At 35.6% G+C, this 10,006-nt stretch overlaps 1 protein-coding gene across 2 annotated transcripts in view; it reads left to right on the top strand.

Moving 5' to 3' along the window:
- Positions 1 to 10,006, top strand: part of Scml2 (Scm polycomb group protein like 2) — a 65,969-nt gene that overhangs the window by 470 nt on the left and 55,493 nt on the right. The window lies entirely within an intron of this gene.

Genomic DNA, 10,006 nt, shown 5'->3' with positions numbered 1-10,006 from the left:
CGGGAGGGCGAGGGGGCTCCGAGCTTCTCTAGGGACCGCAAGGCGGCAGCGCTCACGGCTTGAGTCCAGGGACCACTGCTGCTGCCTTTTAAAAACAGCCCTGAAATGGTTCCTTATATTTCTTGCTTCTTTTTCACCCGGGTAGTGCTTGTGAATGGGAAGAGGCGGAAGGAGATCCAGGGGTATAGGGAAATTTGGTTGGTTTTATGCCATGAGCCACAGACAGCTTCACCTTCTGAACCCTCTTGGCCTCCTCCCAGGCGTCTGGGCAGCTCTGTACTTCCTTCAAAGGCTGAACCATATTCGTCTCCTCCTCATATTTGGGTAGCTCGGATATTAGCTTACAGGTTCCTATTTAAGAATATTGATTTTTTAAAAGATAAAACATTACAATTTGAAATTTGCCTATGTTTTGAAAAATTAGAAGTCGAGCCCGTAGGCTTGCCTATAGGGTGACTTTAGAACACTTAGGGAGTGAATAGATCAGTTAGTAGAGGGAAACTGAGGCCGGGAAAATGTTTTGCTTATGATCAAATGATTTTCAGAATTATTGGAGATGCTTTTTTTCCTCTCCCAATTTCAGATGCTGCTGCATTTTAATGTCTTCAGAGCTATTCATATTTCTGTTTTGAGGAAAGAGTATTTTAAGATGTACATCTGTGGAGTACAACTTCCTATGTTGAGCAGTTGTATTATAACAGTTCATACATGCATATTTCTTTTCAATAACTGCTTGGGAAGGTTTTTCAGTAATGACAAATTTTCCTTCCTTGCCATTTTTTTGCCTGAATTATTAAATAACGTCTTTCCAATGGTGAATGTTCTTTCAGGTTGTGATTTTGTATTTTAATGGGAGGAGTGTGAAAATAAGCTTTTGGAAGTGAGTCCAATTGGGATTTTGAGAAAAGAGTGAGTTTATGAGCGCTCACCTGCTGTCTTGTATTTGTTCTGCTATAACTTTAAATAGTCTGAACTTAAAAAAGACTTAAATACAGCTTAAAAATAGCTTTGAAGTGTTTGAATGTGTTTCATATATATATTGTGCACTTTCCCTCTTAACTCCAGAGAACCCGATTTATTTTGAAATTGATAGTTTGGGAGAAAAGATTAATGTAACTGGTACTGCATTGTGTGAGAGGATGCTTTAAAATGGATGATGTCATAAATGTACAAAGTACATTGGAATGGATCTTAAAGATATGGTATTAGTATTTCTCATGAGGCAGTTGGTCAGTCCTTTCGATTTATGGTTCAGTCAGTGCATCTTTATTAAGCACCTGTGCTGCCCTTAGTATGAAGTTTAGTTCAAGGAACATTTATTCAGAGCCTACTGCTTTGTGTGCCAGTTTCTGGTGTTTAAGGCTTCCCACCAGTAGTTTATTCTTGAATATTTCAAGGTTATAACTAAGAAAATCACTATGAATGTAGAACAGCTATTCCTTTTATTTAAAGGGCAAGCTCAGAGAGTCAGTATTTTTGTCATAATTTTCTAAACAAAGTTCTGTGAGTTACTTCTGACTTACGTGATCATAACTTTGTGCCTTTTCTATTATGATTATATAAAACTATACATTTTATGACAGGTTATTTTCTGGATCAGACTAATAACATTGCTTAGGTTTGTGGGAAAAATGAGTTGCTGGTATAAATTGAAATCAATACATGGGTTGGAGATGGGGTATTTTGTAATGTTAAGCAACTACACTTTTATGTCCAAGTAGTTTAGGCTATAACTAGATTTTTTTAACTTACTGATATTTATTTATTAAAAAAATTTTTGAAGTTCTAGGTGGACGGCATGCCTTTATTTTATTTGCTTATTTGTATGTAGTACAAAGGATCGAACTCAGTGCCTCACGTGCTAGGCGAGTGCTCTGCCACTTAGTTACAGCCCCAGCCCTTTAATTTACTGATATTTTAAGTACTTTTCTTCTTTGAAAATATTTCATAAATCTGAGTTCAAAAATAACAAGGGCTATGATGGTCAGCTATAAGCCAGATGTGACTCTCATTTTCTTTTGGGTTTGTTCCTTTTTAGCTGCTTGCCTGTTCCTCCCAGATGCTTCCTATAGCCCCTCTTCCTGCTCTGTTCTCTTTGCTGTTGGTGTCTGTTTCCGAATCAGCAAAATGGTCAGGGTAATCCTGTGTTCTCACTGAGAAATAATTGACAATGGTAAAGTGCCTTGAAAAGGCTGAGTAAATACCAAGTCTTTTGAATGAAAATGAGAAAAATCCAAATTTCAGTTTTAGCTTGAGCTCTTGAAGGGTGGGAGAGGAAAATTTCACTTGATATTTTATTGCCTCTCTCTTTGAACTAATATTGATTTGTAACTTTAGTAACTGGAACACTGGTGATGGGTGCAAGGGATCCTCTGTTATTGAGTTATTGGTCACCTCCAGCCCTTTTTTTGCCAGGTTCCCTGCCTGCCCTCCTCCTCCTGTTTATACTAGCTTTTGTTCTCATTCCACTTGTACATGGAGTTTCAAGCTCATTTTCTCTATTAGCTCCTCACTTGGAAACTGCACTGTCTCCTCCTAGTTATATTACTGGTTTTGTGGATATACAAGAACAAAGTAAGCTCTGCAAGCTATCAGAGTTAAGAGTTGTGAGCTCTAAGTTGTATGGAGACTGATCTGACATTGACAGGAGATATTTTGTGGTTTGGAGTGAGCTACAGCTCACTAAGAATTTCAGAACCATTTTATTGATGTCTGAGAATTAGTATATAATAGCTTAGAATTTGTTGATTGGTTGCAGAAACTGAAAACCTGGAAATGTTGAAAATGGCCAATGTTGGTGATTTTGAAAAGTTTCCCTTCCCTGCTTGGAATCTTAATATTCATGATCTTTTTATCTTGGGAAAAGGAGATGAAAGAAAGCATTTCCATTTATCTTAGATAAAAATAGAATAATTAATTTATACCATGATATAAATACTTGCAAAATTTAGTGTTAAGTGTTTTCTAACTTGGGTTTTGGTTACTCTAAGAATAGAAATGCCTTTACTTCAGTAGCATCTCTTTTATAAAAAGGATAGCAGAGGTGGTAGTTCCTAAAATGGGGAAAACTAGAGAAAATTTTAGAAACTGTGTAAGATTTGGAATGAGCATATGCTCTTTGACTTTCATGAGTAAGACATTTTTAGTTATATTTTACTTTTATGTTGTCTAGCATCTTGTAAACCTTGGTAACCATAGAAATAATAATAGTGGTAGTTTTTATGCTGCAATTAAACATGTCCCTAAACCTTTCTTTTACTTTCATTTTTTGGGCATGTAATGGAAAGATTTTAAATAAGAAGTGGGGATAATCTTAATGTGAAAAGTGAAAGTTTTTTTGTTCCCATAATAGTTTATATGAGGGTGTTTTTAAAGAGTTAAATAGAATATAAGCTCATTGAATCTTTATGTGTAAAGAGCTGGGAAACATTTGAAGATGGCGTTTGACTACTTACTACTCATGACTTGTGTTTATGGCCATGGTTCTGCCCCTTCCTAGGTTTATAGGAGCAAACTGTTCTAAGAGCGGAAATAGAGTACCCACCTTTTGTGGTAACATGTCATTGTAAACTTGAGAAGGGACAGATATATTTTTACAATTCTAGAGCATTCCTTGAGGATATTTTCTTTTTTCCGGGAAAAGTTGGTGAGGCTCACTTTGTTTCTTGTCTTTAGAATATACATTTGATTTTTCTCAACTTCTTATGTCAAAAAATTCTCAAAAAGATGTCATTCCAGTGCAGAATTCCAAATAAACAGCTCTGTTTGTTATGTACTTATTGCCTTGACATAGTTATTTAAGCATGTGTATTGGCATAATCCTTGCTTTTTGTTAATATTTGGTCGTTTTTCCTATCTTCCATCAGTTTTAGCTGATTTTGATTTCTTGGGCTGGGGTTGAGCGCTTCTCCCTCAGTGGGAGAGCGCTTGCCTCACACATGTGAAGCACTGGGTTAGATCCTCAGGACCACATAAAAATAAATAAAATAAAGGCATAAAAAAGATTTTGATTTCTTAAATTAAAACTGAATCAAATATATTTCTTCAGTTCTCTGTATTCAGTGCCTCTGAATACAGTTGGAAATAGGTGCCCTTTGCTTTTGTTCTTTGCTGTTTTTTCTCTGAAAAATTTTGAAAAGCATTATTATTAAAAAGTATTTCAATACACATTAAATTTGTATGAAAAGTAATCAGGTTTAATTAGTTTTAAACTAACTTCGTAGAGTTTGATAATTGTTCAAACGAAAGTATCTTTGATACTGAGATAGCATCATTATTCACATCATTATTCACAGATAGTAATCAGTAATGATAAATGCATTCATATATTGCTTGGTTTTTAGATTAATTTAGAAACTCTAATTTGGGATTTTTTTTCCTGGTGAGATTTTGAGAAGTTATTCAAATATTTAAATGAGTAATTTGCTGACACCTGCCACATGTTTGAAGTATTGTCAGGGATGTTTAGTTTTCTGGTCACTTTAGATTGTGGTTTATTGCATGCTTTTCCGCAGTCTGTTGTCTAGTGGGGATTGTTGTTGTCATCATTTCCATTATTTCTTCTAGGACTGGTGTTAAAAACCATAAATCTAGACTGTGGTGATAATAGGAACAGGCTGTAACCTGATCCAGTTCTTTTGTCAAAATGTCCCACCATGAGCTGCCTGCAGTAAATTGACATGCCCTGCCATTAACTCCAGTCCTCCACAGATGTCTGTGGGCAGCAGGTCTTTGGGCAATTAGCCTGTGGCTGTTCTTTAAAACCTGAGGAATTTACAACTATAAACAGGGATTTTGGCAACCCTTGATTTGTCCTTCATTTCTCTTATTTTCTGACATAACATACTTCCTAACCACATATATAGCTCCCACATAAATCATTTTAGAATTTCAAGTGATTAATTATTGTAACCTGTAGTTTATAATTTTTTAAATAACTTAAAAATTCTTGAAAATAGTTGTCTTCTTAGATTTGTTTTGACACATAAAAACATTAGTTTCTAATTCATTGGGGGCAGATTTTACTAAAACATAATTAAAATTACTCTTGTAGAAACCATAATTTCCCCCAGAAGTTTTGATTTGATAAATCCTTACAAACAAAGAATGTTCTTTCCTAATATTGATTACTCCCAATTAAGAGATAGATTTTTTTTTTAGAGAGAGAGAGAGAGAATTTTTTTAAAAATATTTATTCTTTAGTTTTGGGCGGACACAACATCTTTATTTGTATGTGGTGCTGAGGATTGAACCCAGAGCCATGCGCATGCCAGGTGAGCGCACTACTGCTTGAGCCACATCCCCAGCCCCAATAGAATTTGTTTTTTAAATGAAGTTGCAACATTGTTTAGTTTCTCCCTGATTACTTTTACAGATATGTCATAAAATGGAACATACAATTATTTTTTGACTTATGTGAATTTAGATAATTGTGCCATCTTAAAATGATGATGTCCAAGTCAAGTTCACCATATAGAATGGATATGTGTGTGTGTGTATTTATACACACTTTTTTTTTAAGCAGAAGAAGAGGAGCTTATTTTGCATAGCAAAAGAGTTTGATTTCTTAAATATGTGGTATTTGAGGTGGTTATGAAGCATTTGGACTATTGATCAGTTGGCTAGACAGGAAATTTTGGAGAGAGGTTGATGTAGGGGACATCATAGGTGTGTTGTGTTGTGTCAGCCACAGAATAGAATCATGAGGAAGACTAAGTGACTAGAGAAGACCAATGACTAGGATGGAAGGAGATAGTAGATACAAAAGGATAACAGAGGTAGAACAACCAGGGAATTACACATACTTTGAGGCCCGGAGAAGAGAACTGTCTGGAATGGGGAGTGGCCTTTCACAAAGGGCTCCTGAAGTGTCAAGGAGAGTGAGAACTGAAGCACTGAAATGAGGTTTGATGTCTTGAAGGTAATTAGGGTCTTGGAAAGCAATTGAAGGACACTAGGGAAGGTAGAGGCCAGATTGCAGAAAGGGGGAGGTATTCTAGTAACTCTTCATTCCATATTATGGGTGTTAGTACTGATATTTATTACTGTAACTTTGGTCATCAGGAAAAGGTTAGTCAGTTTGGTAAAAACTGCTGTATTGCCAGCATTTAATGCATTTCCCACTTAGGACTGAGTGACTGACTGACAGACCGACCAACCGATCTATCTATCTATTTATTTATTTTGTGGTGCTAGGCAAGCACTCTACTTCCCCAGCTCTCAATTCAGGATTTTTTTTTGACTTGTGATGGGTTTATCAGAATGCAATTCCATTGTAAATCAAGGAGCATCTGTATGTAATATAATTGAGAATCTTTTCTATACTAATACAAATTCAGATATTGTCTCCATTTAAGGTTGAATGCTTTTACAAGCACTTTACTTTTATTTTGTATTTATTTTTTTGGTACTGGGGATTGAACACAGGGGCACTTGACCACTCAGCTACATCCCCAGCCCCATTTTGCATTTATTTAGAGACAGGGTCTCACTAAGTTGCTTAGCATCTTTCTTTTTGCTGAGGCTGGATTTGAACTCCCAATCCTCCTGCCTCAGCCTCCCAAGCCACTGGGATTACAGCCGGGCACCACCACACCTGGCACTTTACCTTTTGTAAAAGGTGGAATTGAATAGCTCAAAATGGGAAGTTCAGTGAACAAGTCTAATATTGAATGCTTAAATTTGGACATTATTCTCTCCTTTTGGAATTTGGGAAATATGGAAGTAAACCTCGTTGTTGTTCTAGGCACAAATTTTATTTTTTTTCAGCTTTACTGATTCTTACGCTCTCTCAAGTTGAAAATTTATATCCATTTTATAACATTGGATCAATGGCCTAATGTTGAAAAGAGCCCTGGGAGATTTCTGTCAGACTTGCTTATTAGTTCCTGTCCTTGTCAAAATGTTTGTTCTTATTAACTCTTCAGATAGAAATCTCTAATTAGAGAATTAGAGACTCAAGGTGTAGTCTGCCTTCTCTCAAAAAACAAAACCAAGAACTGGAAGGGGAAAAAGGAGAAAAGAAAAGGAAAGGGGAAAACTCATGAACAGAAAAATAATTGAAAGGCCCCCAAATCTTAGAATTATAGACCTATTAATTTGCTAAATAGTTTTTTCTTTTTAAATTCTTATTAGTTATTGATGGACCTTTATTCATTTATTTATTAATATGTGGTGTTGAGAATCAAACTCAGTGCCTCACACATGCTACGTAAGCATGCTACCACTGTAAAACAGGTTGTAACAATTCTCTCCAGAATCAGGTAAGAGCAATGGTAGTTTTAGGCTTAATAATTATGCTGTTAGTCACTGTTTACATTGTTTAATCTTATTGAGAAAATGGTTTAAAACAAGTACCATTTATTGATTTATCATGTCAATTTTATAATAATATAGTTTGCAAACCAAGTAGTTATATTTATTTATATTTATATTTAAATATGTTTTTTAATTCAATGGAGTTGTTCCTAATAAGCATTTAGTGAAGCACTACTCATCATGCTGGCAAAAACAAACAAAGCTTTAAATTTTTTTCCACACTAAAATTTTCTCTTCTGTGTAATATGGAGAACTACTTTGGATCTCTTTTGTAGTGCCAAAGAAATTCAATTCAAAGCATATCAAGAGCAAAGATAAGGTTTTTTTGTTTTTTTTTTGTTTTTGGTAATTTGCCTTGTAGACTAGCAGTGTGTGTGGAAGTGAGGTATATCTTTAGAATGTCAGGTTCCTATTTTTTTGCAGAAAGAGTTATGCTGTCTGCCTATCTGGTATAGATATTCTTAACTCCAGTGTGTATTTATTTGAGGCACTCTGAGGATTCATCTGTGGGTTAGTTGATGCTATTCAGGTTTTACCAATAGACTATGGTCATCTTATTCTGTCACCTCTACCCATTTTAAATTTTTAAAAAAAATTTTTTTAGTTGTAGATGGACACAATACCTTTATTTATTTTTATGTGGTGATGAGGATCGAACCCAATGCTTCACACGCACAAGGTGCATGCTCTACCACTGAGCTACAACCCCAGCCCCTCTACCCTTTTATTGTGACTGAAAGACATGGTAAGAGAAACAGTAGAACATTTTTAGGGGAGGGTGGGTTGCTGGGGATTGAACACAGGGCCTTGTTGTACATGCAAGGCAAGTACTCTACCAACTGAGCTATATTCCCAGCCCTCATTTTTATTTCCTTCTCAAATTATAGATAAAGATAGTTTCTGGGGGTTGGGGTTGTGGCTCAGAGGTAGAGTGCTTGCCTTATACACATGAGGGTACTGGGTTCAGTCCTCAGCACCAATAAAGGTATTGTGTCCATCTATAACTGAAAATATTTAAAAACAAAAAAATGATAGTTTCTGTTTAGTCACTATTTCTTTTTGTGGAGGGGGCGGGTACTGAGGATTGAGTTCAGGGGCACTTAACCACTGAACCACAACCCCAGCCCTATTTTGTATTTTAATTAAAGACAGGGTCTCACTGAGTACTGAGTTGCTTAGCGCCTTGCGTTGCTGAGTCTGGCTTTGAACTTGTGATCCTCCTGCCTAAGCCTCCTGAGCCACTGGGATTACAGGCATGCACCAGTAGCACCTACTCACTTTTTTTTTTTTTTTAAATATCAGGATCTTTACAGATTCCTCCTAGTATTCATTCTTAGGAAAATGTTTGCCTTTCCTGTTGAATTTGTATGTACCTTTATCTTGTAGGAAGATTAATATAACCCAAGTTTTTCTTTTCATTTTTACTATTAGGAAGTCCAGAGAGAAATCATTCAGTTTGAGTAATAAAATTTTCCAACTAACTAGTATATTTTTATCTTTTTTAATTTAAGAAGCTCTATCCTAAGTGTATTTTTTATATTGGAACTGCTACAGTAAAGTATAAGACATGAAAACAGTAAAGTATAAGACATGAAAAATATATAGAAGGGGCGGGGGCTGTAGCTTTGCACACGTGAGGCAGTGGGTTCAATCCTCAGCAACACATGAAAATAAATTAACAAACAAAGATTGTGTTCACCTACAACTACAAAAATATATAGAAAATGGTGAAAAGTTTTGGTGATCAGCATTATCAAAAAGTAATATTTGAGGGGCTGGGGTTGTGGCTCAGCAGTATAGTGCTTGCCTTGCACGTATGAGGTACTGGGTTCAATCCTCAGCACCACATAAAAATAAATAAAGTTAAAAAAGTAATATTTGATTAAATAATTACCCCCAAATCCTAGTAAATTTTACGCACTTCGGTCTTTTAGATTGCAAAATAAGCAATAACTTGTCCTGCTTTGTATCAAACTTGAGAATAGTGGAATTTTTCCTTGAGGCATGGATTTTTAGGCAGCATTTATTTATTCATTGTTCAGTTTTTATTTTAGCTAAAAATGTTGGCCTTATGAATTTATAATGGACAATTTCATTTGGAAAGCACATTTAAAATGGGTTCAAATATATTTTGTATATGGGCTTGCATATGTGGTTTTTAAAAATTGGAAGGATATACAACACGTGGTTAACGATAGGTATTATTTGATAATGGGGTTATAGGTGACTTTTCTTTTTTTTACTTATATGTATTCTGATTTGGAGGGGCGGAGTGTGGATGATGGTGAATGTATAAAAAAGAAAAATCCATTTTTTAGGGATTCACAAGGCTATTTTGGTTCACTAAGGGTCAAAAACTATTTTCAGTGCTCTCCTATCTTAAAGGAAGTAATATATTCATGAATAATTATCTCAAAGTTATCCAGCCCAAGGTAATGTTAAGTTTCTTTTGGTTTTAATTAGAATATATAACTTTTGTGATAATGCTATTGGTAGATGACAGCTGCTTTCTTTGGTAGGATAAGGAACAGCTTTAATTTACACATGGAAAATCAAGAAGCAGGAGGATCACAAGTTCTGGGCTAGCCTCAGCAATTTGAGACCCTGTCTCAAAATAAAGAGGACTGGGGATGCACCTGAGTGGTAGAGTGCTCCTGGATTTGATCCTCAGTACCCCGCCCCCCCCCCC

The sequence above is a fragment of the Marmota marmota genome, unplaced genomic scaffold (assembly GCF_001458135.2).
Source record: "Marmota marmota marmota unplaced genomic scaffold, marMar, whole genome shotgun sequence".
NCBI classification, from domain to species: domain Eukaryota; kingdom Metazoa; phylum Chordata; class Mammalia; order Rodentia; family Sciuridae; genus Marmota; species Marmota marmota.
This window is presented reverse-complemented; position numbering and strand designations above follow the sequence as displayed.